Raw genomic sequence first — 12,500 nt, forward strand, 5'->3', positions numbered from 1 at the left:
GCAGCAAAAGACTGTACTTTCACTGTGTCGCAAGTAGGGGGCCTCTCCTGAATGCATCTGCCAAGGAAGGTCTAGAAGTGACACGAGAACCCTTGTGCTGACACACAAAAAAGGCTCGGCAGATAGCTTGCGTCCCAGTTGCTCCATCCTCTGTATCCACATGGACCCCTCCCAATGTCTGCTGTAAAGATGCAGGCAAGGAAAAGCGCAGGATGGGCTTCTTACAGAAGGAGGCGATGCCAGGCGTCGATGGCTCTAGCGGCAACTAGTGTCAGGGTGGAAATATAATCGTGGCCCCCACCCCTAACAGTCAGAGAGTCCTGGATGGGAGTCTTCCCAATGTCTGCTTTATCGTCCATCCTATAATCAACATGCATGTTTACATCTTGTTTTGGGGACATTTCCGAGCAAATCGCAAAATTGCAGCTCAGTTCAAACCGAGACGTAGTCGGCAGGGTTCGAACCTGCGTGGGGAAACCCCAATGGATTTCAAGTCCATCGCCTTAACCACTCGGTCACGACTACCCATGAGAGTGAAACTCTCACTCGAAAGATTGTGCTGTGCTTACACAGAAGAGTCCTTAGTCTCTATCGCCTTGCCTCTAGATCTTGTCCTGTACTTTCCACCCTTCTCTCTCATCATGCACCGTTCTTTCTCCTCACAAGTTTCTTTTAAATGTACATATATGTTTGAAATTGCAAAACGAAACCCGTCAAAACGTACCAGTTTCTCTGCGTTGGCCTAAAGGATGAAGCCGCTTTTACTCCTAGGATCTTGCTTGAATAGCTCTAGTGCGCCGCAGCCTCCTTTAGTAATTGTATTATACTGCTATTTTAAGATTGTTTTCCACACCAGAAAAGAGTAAACAATAAAAGCGGGCGCTGCACCATAGTCGGCAGGATTTGAACCTGCGCGGGGAAACCCCAATGGATTTCTAGTCCAACACCTTAACCACTCGGCCACGACTACTCCTGAGCAAACCTGTTTCTACTATAAACTTAACACTTTAGCCACACACAATGTCTCCTCCGCCCCTTACTTTATGCCGCTCTGCACCGTTCCCTTTTGGCCCTCCCATGACCCTTGAAAATGCATTCAAAAGTCAGAATCTCTATGGTCTGGCCCAAGTTCCCTAAATGCCATATCCCCTCCCTGCCAAGCTCGGACTAAGTGCCAGGGACAGATCTGTGCTAATAAACCTAGCAAGCAGCCAGGCAGCAGAGCCTCACCTTCACTAGGTTGCACTGGCTTCTGCCAGCTCCAAATTGAAACTGTTAACAGTGTCCTGTTTGGAAGCATGCCTGGGCAGGGGCTGTCTCTATGCAAATCGAGTTGCAGAGGCCTCCTGGGAGCCAATTTCGGAAGGCCATTTTGACAGGCTCCAGAGGAATAAATGGCCGCACGAGTGGTCCGGTAGTTAGTCTAAGCCATATGGCAAAGATTTGGGTGGTGGGCCTTCTGTGCATGTGGCCCTAAGTCTCAGAGGACCGCGGAATGGGTCCCTTCTGCCCATATAGAGAGGTCTTGGCCGATCGGGGCCGAGAGGACAGGGGCCTCACCACCCTCTGACGGTCCTCCTGGGCGCCCTTCCTCTGCTCTGTGCTGTTGTGGCAGAAAGCTCTTCCTTCAGTCCCCTGGCTTGCACAGGGCAGCAAAAGACTGTACTTTCACTGGGTCACAGGTAGGGGGCCTCTCCTGAATGCATCTGCCAAGGAAGGTCTAGAAGTGACACGAGAACCCTTGTGCTGACACACAAAAAAGGATCGGCAGATAGCTTGCGTGCCAGTTGCTCCATCCTCTGTATCCACATGGACCCCTCCCAATATCTGCTGTAAAGATGCAGGCAAGGAAAAGCGCAGGATGGGCTTCTTACAGACGGAGGCGATGCCAGGCGTCGATGGCTCTAGCGGCAACTAGTGTCAGGGTGGAAATATAATCGTGGCCCCCACCCCTAACAGTCAGAGAGTCCTGGATGGGAGTCTTCCCAATGTCTGCTTTATCGTCCATCCTATAATCAACATGCATGTTTACATCTTGTTTTGGGGACATTTCCGAGCAAATTGCAGCTCAGTTCAAACCGAGACGTAGTCGGCAGGGTTCGAACCTGCGCGGGGAAACCCCAATGGATTTCAAGTCCATCGCCTTAACCACTCGGCCACGACTATCCATGAGAGTGAAACTCTCACTCGAAAGATTGTGCTGTGCTTACACAGAAGAGTCCTTAGTCTCTACCGCCTTGCCTCTAGATCTTGTCCTGTACTTTCCACCCTTCTCTCTCATCATGCACCGTTCTTTCTCCTCACAAGTTTCTTTTAAATGTACATATATGTTTGAAATTGCAAAACGAAACCCGTCAAAACGTACCTGTTTCTCTGTGTTGGCCTAAAGGATGAAGCCGCTTTTACTCCTAGGATCTTGCTTGAATATCTCAAGTGCGCCGCAGCCTCCTTTAGTAATTGTATTATACTGCTATTTTAAGATTGTTTTCCACACCAGAAAAGAGTAAACAATAAAAGCGGGCGCTGCACGGAAGTCCGCAGGATTTGAACCTGCGCGGGGAAACCCCAATGGATTTCTAGTCCATCACTCGGCCACGACTACTCCTGAGCAAACCTGTTTCTACTATAAACTTAACACTTTAGCCACACACAATGTCTCCTCCGCCCCTTACTTTATGCCGCTCTGCACCGTTCCCTTTTGGCCCTCCCATGACCCTTGAAAATGCATTCAAAAGTCAGAATCTCTATGGTCTGGCCCAAGTTCCCTAAATGCCATATCCCCTCCCTGCCAAGCTCGGACTAAGTGCCAGGGACAGATCTGTGCTAATAAACCTAGCAAGCGGCCAGGCAGCAGAGCCTCACCTTCACTAGGTTGCACTGGCTTCTGCCAGCTCCAAATTGAAACTGTTAACAGTGTCCTGTTTGGAAGCATGCCTGGGCAGGGGCTGTCTCTATGCAAATCGAGTTGCAGAGGCCTCCTGGGAGCCAATTTCGGCAGGCCATTTTGACAGGCTCCAGAGGAATAAATGGCCGCACGAGTGGTCCGGTAGTTAGTCTAAGCCATATGGCAAAGATTTGGGTGGTGGGCCTTCTGGGCATATGGCCCTAAGTCTCAGAGGACCGCAGAATGGGTCCCTTCTGCCCATATAGAGAGGTCTTGGCCGATCGGGGCCGAGAGGACAGGGGCCTCACCACCCTCTGACGGTCCTCCTGGGCGCCCTTCCTCTGCTCTCTGCTGTTGTGGCAGAAAGCTGTGCCTTCAGTCCCCTGGCTTGCACAGGGCAGCAAAAGACTGTACTTTCACTGTGTCGCAGGTAGGGGGCCTCTCCTGAATGCATCTGCCAAGGAAGGTCTAGAAGTGACACGAGAACCCTTGTGCTGACACACAAAAAAGGCTCGGCAGATAGCTTGCGTGCCAGTTGCTCCATCCTCTGTATCCACATGGACCCCTCCCAATATCTGCTGTAAAGATGCAGGCAAGGAAAAGCGCAGGATGGGCTTCTTACAGACGGAGGCGATGCCAGGCGTCGATGGCTCTAGCGGCAACTAGAGTCAGGGTGGAAATATAATCGTGGCCCCCACCCCTAACAGTCAGAGAATCCTGGATGGGAGTCTTCCCAATGTCTGCTTTATCGTCCATCCTATAATTGACATGCGTGCTTACATCTTGTTTTGGGGACATTTCAGAGCAAATCGCAAAATTGCAGCTCAGTTCAAACCGAGACGTAGTCGGCAGGGTTCGAACCTGCGTGGGGACACCCCAATGGATTTCAAGTCCATCGCCTTAACCACTCGGTCACGACTACCCATGAGAGTGAAACTCTCACTCGAAAGATTGTGCTGTGCTTACACAGAAGAGTCCTTAGTCTCTATCGCCTTGCCTCTAGATCTTGTCCTGTACTTTCCACCCTTCTCTCTCATCATGCACCGTTCTTTCTCCTCACAAGTTTCTTTTAAATGTACATATATGTTTGAAATTGCAAAACGAAACCCGTCAAAACGTACCAGTTTCTCTGCGTTGGCCTAAAGGATGAAGCCGCTTTTACTCCTAGGATCTTGCTTGAATATCTCAAGTGCGCAGCAGCCTCCTTTAGTAATTGTATTATACTGCTATTTTAAGATTGTTTTCCACACCAGAAAAGAGTAAACAATAAAAGCGGGCGCTGCACCGTAGTCGGCAGGATTTGAACCTGCGCGGTAAAACCCCAATGGATTTCTAGTCCATCGCCTTAACCACTCGGCCACGACTACTCCTGAGCAAACCTGTTTCTACTATAAACTTAACACTTTAGCCACACACAATGTCTCCTCCGCCCCTTACTTTATGCCGCTCTGCACCGTTCCCTTTTGGCCCTCCCATGACCCTTGAAAATGCATTCAAAAGTCAGAATCTCTATGGTCTGGCCCAAGTTCCCTAAATGCCATATCCCCTCCCTGCCAAGCTCGGACTAAGTGCCAGGGACAGATCTGTGCTAATAAACCTAGCAAGCGGCCAGGCAGCAGAGCCTCACCTTCACTAGGTTGCACTGGCTTCTGCCAGCTCCAAATTGAAACTGTTAACAGTGTCCTGTTTGGAAGCATGCCTGGGCAGGGGCTGTCTCTATGCAAATCGAGTTGCAGAGGCCTCCTGGGAGCCAATTTCGGCAGGCCATTTTGACAGGCTCCAGAGGAATAAATGGCCGCACGAGTGGTCCGGTAGTTAGTCTAAGCCACATGGCAAATATTTGGGTGGTGGGCCTTCTGGGCATGTGGCCCTAAGTCTCAGAGGACCGCAGAATGGGTCCCTTCTGCCCATATAGAGAGGTCTTGGCCGATCGGGGCCGAGAGGACAGGGGCCTCACCACCCTCTGACGGTCCTCCTGGGCGCCCTTTCTCTGCTCTCTGCTCTCTGCTCTCTGCTCTCTGCTCTCTGCTCTCTGCTCTCTGCTCTCTGCTCTCTGCTCTCTGCTCTCTGCTGTTGCGGCAGAAAGCTGTGCCTTCAGTCCCCTGGCTTGCACAGGGCAGCAAAAGACTGTACTTTCACTGTGTCGCAAGTAGGGGGCCTCTCCTGAATGCATCTGCCAAGGAAGGTCTAGAAGTGACACGAGAACCCTTGTGCTGACACACAAAAAAGGCTCGGCAGATAGCTTGCGTCCCAGTTGCTCCATCCTCTGTATCCACATGGACCCCTCCCAATGTCTGCTGTAAAGATGCAGGCAAGGAAAAGCGCAGGATGGGCTTCTTACAGAAGGAGGCGATGCCAGGCGTCGATGGCTCTAGCGGCAACTAGTGTCAGGGTGGAAATATAATCATGGCCCCCACCCCTAACAGTCAGAGAGTCCTGGATGGGAGTCTTCCCAATGTCTGCTTTATCGTCCATCCTATAATCAACATGCATGTTTACATCTTGTTTTGGGGACATTTCCGAGCAAATCGCAAAATTGCAGCTCAGTTCAAACCGAGACGTAGTCGGCAGGGTTCGAACCTGCGTGGGGAAACCCCAATGGATTTCAAGTCCATCGCCTTAACCACTCGGTCACGACTACCCATGAGAGTGAAACTCTCACTCGAAAGATTGTGCTGTGCTTACACAGAAGAGTCCTTAGTCTCTATCGCCTTGCCTCTAGATCTTGTCCTGTACTTTCCACCCTTCTCTCTCATCATGCACCGTTCTTTCTCCTCACAAGTTTCTTTTAAATGTACATATATGTTTGAAATTGCAAAACGAAACCCGTCAAAACGTACCAGTTTCTCTGCGTTGGCCTAAAGGATGAAGCCGCTTTTACTCCTAGGATCTTGCTTGAATAGCTCTAGTGCGCCGCAGCCTCCTTTAGTAATTGTATTATACTGCTATTTTAAGATTGTTTTCCACACCAGAAAAGAGTAAACAATAAAAGCGGGCGCTGCACCGTAGTCGGCAGGATTTGAACCTGCGCGGGGAAACCCCAATGGATTTCTAGTCCATCACCTTAACCACTCGCCACGACTACTCCTGAGCAAACCTGTTTCTACTATAAACTTAACACTTTAGCCACACACAATGTCTCCTCCGCCCCTTACTTTATGCCGCTCTGCACCGTTCCCTTTTGGCCCTCCCATGACCCTTGAAAATGCATTCAAAAGTCAGAATCTCTATGGTCTGGCCCAAGTTCCCTAAATGCCATATCCCCTCCCTGCCAAGCTCGGACTAAGTGCCAGGGACAGATCTGTGCTAATAAACCTAGCAAGCGGCCAGGCAGCAGAGCCTCACCTTCACTAGGTTGCACTGGCTTCTGCCAGCTCCAAATTGAAACTGTTAACAGTGTCCTGTTTGGAAGCATGCCTGGGCAGGGGCTGTCTCTATGCAAATCGAGTTGCAGAGGCCTCCTGGGAGCCAATTTCGGAAGGCCATTTTGACAGGCTCCAGAGGAATAAATGGCCGCACGAGTGGTCCGGTAGTTAGTCTAAGCCATATGGCAAAGATTTGGGTGGTGGGCCTTCTGTGCATGTGGCCCTAAGTCTCAGAGGACCGCGGAATGGGTCCCTTCTGCCCATATAGAGAGGTCTTGGCCGATCGGGGCCGAGAGGACAGGGGCCTCACCACCCTCTGACGGTCCTCCTGGGCGCCCTTCCTCTGCTCTGTGCTGTTGTGGCAGAAAGCTCTTCCTTCAGTCCCCTGGCTTGCACAGGGCAGCAAAAGACTGTACTTTCACTGGGTCACAGGTAGGGGGCCTCTCCTGAATGCATCTGCCAAGGAAGGTCTAGAAGTGACACGAGAACCCTTGTGCTGACACACAAAAAAGGCTCGGCAGATAGCTTGCGTGCCAGTTGCTCCATCCTCTGTATCCACATGGACCCCTCCCAATATCTGCTGTAAAGATGCAGGCAAGGAAAAGCGCAGGATGGGCTTCTTACAGACGGAGGCGATGCCAGGCGTCGATGGCTCTAGCGGCAACTAGTGTCAGGGTGGAAATATAATCGTGGCCCCCACCCCTAACAGTCAGAGAGTCCTGGATGGGAGTCTTCCCAATGTCTGCTTTATCGTCCATCCTATAATCAACATGCATGTTTACATCTTGTTTTGGGGACATTTCCGAGCAAATTGCAAAATTGCAGCTCAGTTCAAACCGAGACGTAGTCGGCAGGGTTCGAACCTGCGCGGGGAAACCCCAATGGATTTCAAGTCCATCGCCTTAACCACTCGGCCACGACTATCCATGAGAGTGAAACTCTCACTCGAAAGATTGTGCTGTGCTTACACAGAAGAGTCCTTAGTCTCTACCACCTTGCCTCTAGATCTTGTCCTGTACTTTCCACCCTTCTCTCTCATCATGCACCGTTCTTTCTCCTCACAAGTTTCTTTTAAATGTACATATATGTTTGAAATTGCAAAACGAAACCCGTCAAAACGTACCTGTTTCTCTGTGTTGGCCTAAAGGATGAAGCCGCTTTTACTCCTAGGATCTTGCTTGAATATCTCAAGTGCGCCGCAGCCTCCTTTAGTAATTGTATTATACTGCTATTTTAAGATTGTTTTCCACACCAGAAAAGAGTAAACAATAAAAGCGGGCGCTGCACGGAAGTCCGCAGGATTTGAACCTGCGCGGGGAAACCCCAATGGATTTCTAGTCCATCACTCGGCCACGACTACTCCTGAGCAAACCTGTTTCTACTATAAACTTAACACTTTAGCCACACACAATGTCTCCTCCGCCCCTTACTTTATGCCGCTCTGCACCGTTCCCTTTTGGCCCTCCCATGACCCTTGAAAATGCATTCAAAAGTCAGAATCTCTATGGTCTGGCCCAAGTTCCTTAAATGCCATATCCCCTCAGTGCCAAGCTCGGACTAAGTGCCAGGGACAGATCTGTGCTAATAAACCTAGCAAGCGGCCAGGCAGCAGAGCCTCACCTTCACTAGGTTGCACTGGCTTCTGCCAGCTCCAAATTGAAACTGTTAACAGTGTCCTGTTCGGAAGCATGCCTGGGCAGGGGCTGTCTCTATGCAAATCGAGTTGCAGAGGCCTCCTGGGAGCCAATTTCGGCAGGCCATTTTGACAGGCTCCAGAGGAATAAATGGCCGCACAAGTGGTCCGGTAGTTAGTCTAAGCCATATGGCAAAGATTTGGGTGGTAGGCCTTCTGGGCATGTGGCCCTAAGTCTCAGAGGACCGCAGAATGGGTCCCTTCTGCCCATATAGAGAGGTCTTGGCCGATCGGGGCCGAGAGGACAGGGGCCTCACCACCCTCTGATGGTCCTCCTGGGCGCCCTTCCTCTGCTCTCTGCTGTTGTGGCAGAAAGCTGTGCCTTCAGTCCCCTGGCTTGCACAGGGCAGCAAAAGACTGTACTTTCACTGGGTCGCAGGTAGGGGGCCTCTCCTGAATGCATCTGCCAAGGAAGGTCTAGAAGTGACACGAGAACCCTTGTGCTGACACACAAAAAAGGCTCGGCAGATAGCTTGCGTGCCAGTTGCTCCATCCTCTGTATCCACATGGACCCCTCCCAATATCTGCTGTAAAGATGCAGGCAAGGAAAAGCGCAGGATGGGCTTCTTACAGACGGAGGCGATGCCAGGCGTCGATGGCTCTAGCGGCAACTAGTGTCAGGGTGGAAATATCATCGTGGCCCCCACCCCTAACAGTCAGAGAGTCCTGGATGGGAGTCTTCCCAATGTCTGCTTTATCGTCCATCCTATAATCAACATGCATGTTTACATCTTGTTTTGGGGACATTTCCGAGCAAATTGCAAAATTGCAGCTCAGTTCAAACCGAGATGTAGTCGTCAGGGTTCGAACCTGCGCGGGGAGACCCCAATGGATTTCAAGTCCATCGCCTTAACCACTCGGTAACGACTACCCATGAGAGTGAAACTCTCACTCGAAAGATTGTGCTGTGCTTACACAGAAGAGTCCTTAGTCTCTACCGCCTTGCCTCTAGATCTTGTCCTGTACTTTCCACCCTTCTCTCTCATCATGCACCGTTCTTTCTCCTCACAAGTTTCTTTTAAATGTACATATATGTTTGAAATTGCAAAACGAAACCCGTCAAAACGTACCAGTTTCTCTGCGTTGGCCTAAAGGATGAAGCCGCTTTTACTCCTAGGATCTTGCTTGAATAGCTCAAGTGCGCCGCAGCCTCCTTTAGTAATTGTATTATACTGCTATTTTAAGATTGTTTTCCACACCAGAAAAGAGTAAACTATAAAAGCGGGCGCTGCACCGTAGTCGGCAGGATTTGAACCTGCGCGGGGAAACCCCAATGGATTTCTAGTCCATCGCCTTAACCACTCGGCCACAACTACTCCTGAGCAAACCTGTTTCTACTATAAACTTAACACTTTAGCCACACACAATGTCTCCTCCGCCCCTTACTTTATGCCGCTCTGCACCGTTCCCTTTTGGCCCTCCCATGACCCTTGAAAATGCATTCAAAAGTCAGAATCTCTATGGTCTGGCCCAAGTTCCCTAAATGCCATATCCCCTCCCTGCCAAGCTCGGACTAAGTGCCAGGGACAGATCTGTGCTAATAAACCTAGCAAGCGGCCAGGCAGCAGAGCCTCACCTTCACTAGGTTGCACTGGCTTCTGCCAGCTCCAAATTGAAACTGTTAACAGTGTCCTGTTTGGAAGCATGCCTGGGCAGGGGCTGTCTCTATGCAAATCGAGTTGCAGAGGCCTCCTGGGAGCCAATTTCGGCAGGCCATTTTGACAGGCTCCAGAGGAATAAATGGCCGCACGAGTGGTCCGGTAGTTAGTCTAAGCCATATGGCAAAGATTTGGGTGGTGGGCCTTCTGGGCATGTGGCCCTAAGTCTCAGAGGACCGCAGAATGGGTCCCTTCTGCCCATATAGAGAGGTCTTGGCCGATCGGGGCCGAGAGGACAGGGGCCTCACCACCCTCTGACGGTCCTCCTGGGCGCCCTTCCTCTGCTCTCTGCTCTCTGCTCTCTGCTCTCTGCTCTCTTCTGCTCTCTGCTCTCTGCTCTCTGCTCTCTGCTCTCTGCTGTTGTGGCAGAAAGCTGTGCCTTCAGTCCCCTGGCTTGCATAGGGCAGCAAAAGACTGTACTTTCACTGGGTCGCAGGTAGGGGGCCTCTCCTGAATGCATCTGCCAAGGAAGGTCTAGAAGTGACACGAGAACCCTTGTGCTGACACACAAAAAAGGCTCGGCAGATAGCTTGCGTGCCAGTTGCTCCATCCTCTGTATCCACATGGACCCCTCCCAATATCTGCTGTAAAGATGCAGGCAAGGAAAAGCGCAGGATGGGCTTCTTACAGACGGAGGCGATGCCAGGCGTCGATGGCTCTAGCGGCAACTAGTGTCAGGGTGGAAATATAATCGTGGCCCCCACCCCTAACAGTCAGAGAGTCCTGGATGGGAGTCTTCCCAATGTCTGCTTTATCGTCCATCCTATAATCAACATGCATGTTTACATCTTGTTTTGGGGACATTTCCGAGCAAATTGCAAAATTGCAGCTCAGCTCAAACCGAGACGTAGTCGGCAGGGTTTGATTCTGCGCGGGGAGACCACAATGGATTTCGAGTCCATCGCCTTAACCACTCGGCCACGACTACCCATGAGAGTAAAACTCTCACTCGAAAGATCGTGCTGTGCTTACACAGAAGAGTCCTTAGTCTCTACCGCCTTGCCTCTAGATCTTGTCCTGTACTTTCCACCCTTTTCTCTCATCATGCACCGTTCTTTCTCCTCACAAGTTTCTTTTAAATGTACATATACGTTTGAAATTGCAAAACGAAAACTGTCAAAACGTACCAGTTTCTCTGCGTTGGCCTAAAGGATGAAGCCGCTTTTACTCCTAGGATCTTGCTTGAATAGCTCAAGTGCGCCACAGCCTCCTTTAGTAATTGTATTATACTGCTATTTTAAAATTGTTTTCCAAACCAGAAAAGAGTAAATAATAAAAGCGGGCGCTGCGCCGTAGTCGGCAGGATTTGAACCTGCGCGGGGAAACCCCAATGGATTTCTAGTCCATCACCTTAACCACTCGGCCACGACTACTCCTGAGCAAACGTGTTTCTACTATAAACTTAACACTTTAGCCACACACACTGTCTCCTCCGCCCCTTACTTTATGCCGCTCTGCACCGTTCCCTTTTGGCCCTCCCATGACCCTTGAAAATGCATTCAAAAGTCAGAATCTCTATGGTCTGGCCCAAGTTCCCTAAATGCCATATCCCCTCCCTGCCAAGCTCGGACTAAGTGCCAGGGACAGATCTGTGCTAATAAACCTAGCAAGCGGCCAGGCAGCAGAGCCTCACCTTCACTAGGTTGCACTGGCTTCTGCCAGCTCCAAATTGAAACTGTTAACAGTGTCCTGTTTGGAAGCATGCCTGGGCAGGGGCTGTCTCTATGCAAATCGAGTTGCAGAGGCCTCCTGGGAGCCAATTTCGGCAGGCCATTTTGACAGGCTCCAGAGGAATAAATGGCCGCACGAGTGGTCCGGTAGTTAGTCTAAGCCATATGGCAAAGATTTGGGTGGTGGGCCTTCTGGGCATGTGGCCCTAAGTCTCAGAGGACCGCAGAATGGGTCCCTTCTGCCCATATAGAGAGGTCTTGGCCGATCGGGGCCGAGAGGACAGGGGCCTCACCACCCTCTGACGGTCCTCCTGGGCGCCCTTCCTCTGCTCTCTGCTGTTGTGGCAGAAAGCTGTGCCTTCAGTCCCCTGGCTTGCACAGGGCAGCAAAAGACTGTACTTTCACTGTGTCGCAGGTAGGGGGCCTCTCCTGAATGCATCTGCCAAGGAAGGTCTAGAAGTGACACGAGAACCCTTGTGCTGACACACAAAAAAGGCCTTGTGCTGACACACAAAAAAGGCTCGGCAGATAGCTTGCGTGCCAGTTGCTCCATCCTCTGTATCCACATGGACCCCTCCCAATATCTGCTGTAAAGATGCAGGCAAGGAAAAGCGCAGGATGGGCTTCTTACAGACGGAGGCGATGCCAGGCGTCGATGGCTCTAGCGGCAACTAGAGTCAGGGTGGAAATATAATTGTGGCCCCCACCCCTAACAGTCAGAGAATCCTGGATGGGAGTCTTCCCAATGTCTGCTTTATCGTCCATCCTATAATTGACATGCGTGCTTACATCTTGTTTTGGGGACATTTCCGAGCAAATCGCAGCTCAGTTCAAACCGAGACGTAGTCGGCAGGGTTCGAACCTGCGTGGGGACACCCCAATGGATTTCAAGTCCATCGCCTTAACCACTCGGTCACGACTACCCATGAGAGTGAAACTCTCACTCGAAAGATTGTGCTGTGCTTACACAGAAGAGTCCTTAGTCTCTATCGCCTTGCCTCTAGATCTTGTCCTGTACTTTCCACCCTTCTCTCTCATCATGCACCGTTCTTTCTCCTCACAAGTTTCTTTTAAATGTACATATATGTTTGAAATTGCAAAACGAAACCCGTCAAAACGTACCAGTTTCTCTGCGTTGGCCTAAAGGATGAAGCCGCTTTTACTCCTAGGATCTTGCTTGAATATCTCAAGTGCGCCGCAGCCTCCTTTAGTAATTGTATTATACTGCTA

The 12,500-nt window shown here is 50.7% G+C and overlaps 9 non-coding genes across 9 annotated transcripts; all 9 read right to left on the bottom strand.

The window, feature by feature from the left end:
* Window positions 1–443: 443 nt before the first annotated feature.
* On the bottom strand, window positions 444–525 carry TRNAS-UGA (transfer RNA serine (anticodon UGA)). The gene has a single exon. It is a non-coding gene; the product is annotated as a tRNA-Ser (tRNA).
* Window positions 526–2,084: 1,559 nt separating this feature from the next.
* On the bottom strand, window positions 2,085–2,166 carry TRNAS-UGA (transfer RNA serine (anticodon UGA)). Its single transcript has one exon. It is a non-coding gene; the product is annotated as a tRNA-Ser (tRNA).
* A 1,558-nt stretch (window positions 2,167–3,724) lies between these two features.
* On the bottom strand, window positions 3,725–3,806 carry TRNAS-UGA (transfer RNA serine (anticodon UGA)). The gene has a single exon. It is a non-coding gene; the product is annotated as a tRNA-Ser (tRNA).
* A 1,637-nt stretch (window positions 3,807–5,443) lies between these two features.
* On the bottom strand, window positions 5,444–5,525 carry TRNAS-UGA (transfer RNA serine (anticodon UGA)). Its single transcript has one exon. It is a non-coding gene; the product is annotated as a tRNA-Ser (tRNA).
* Window positions 5,526–7,091: 1,566 nt separating this feature from the next.
* TRNAS-UGA (transfer RNA serine (anticodon UGA)) lies at window positions 7,092–7,173 on the bottom strand. The gene has a single exon. It is a non-coding gene; the product is annotated as a tRNA-Ser (tRNA).
* Window positions 7,174–8,731: 1,558 nt separating this feature from the next.
* Window positions 8,732–8,813, bottom strand: TRNAS-UGA (transfer RNA serine (anticodon UGA)). The gene has a single exon. It is a non-coding gene; the product is annotated as a tRNA-Ser (tRNA).
* Window positions 8,814–9,176: 363 nt separating this feature from the next.
* Window positions 9,177–9,258, bottom strand: TRNAS-AGA (transfer RNA serine (anticodon AGA)). Its single transcript has one exon. It is a non-coding gene; the product is annotated as a tRNA-Ser (tRNA).
* Window positions 9,259–10,446: 1,188 nt separating this feature from the next.
* Window positions 10,447–10,528, bottom strand: TRNAS-CGA (transfer RNA serine (anticodon CGA)). Its single transcript has one exon. It is a non-coding gene; the product is annotated as a tRNA-Ser (tRNA).
* Window positions 10,529–12,111: 1,583 nt separating this feature from the next.
* Window positions 12,112–12,193, bottom strand: TRNAS-UGA (transfer RNA serine (anticodon UGA)). The gene has a single exon. It is a non-coding gene; the product is annotated as a tRNA-Ser (tRNA).
* Window positions 12,194–12,500: the final 307 nt, after the last annotated feature.

This window comes from Ambystoma mexicanum, chromosome 3q (genome assembly GCF_040938575.1).
Source record: "Ambystoma mexicanum isolate Mex_15411 chromosome 3q, UKY_AmexF1_1, whole genome shotgun sequence".
In the NCBI taxonomy this organism is placed as follows: Eukaryota; Metazoa; Chordata; class Amphibia; order Caudata; family Ambystomatidae; genus Ambystoma; species Ambystoma mexicanum.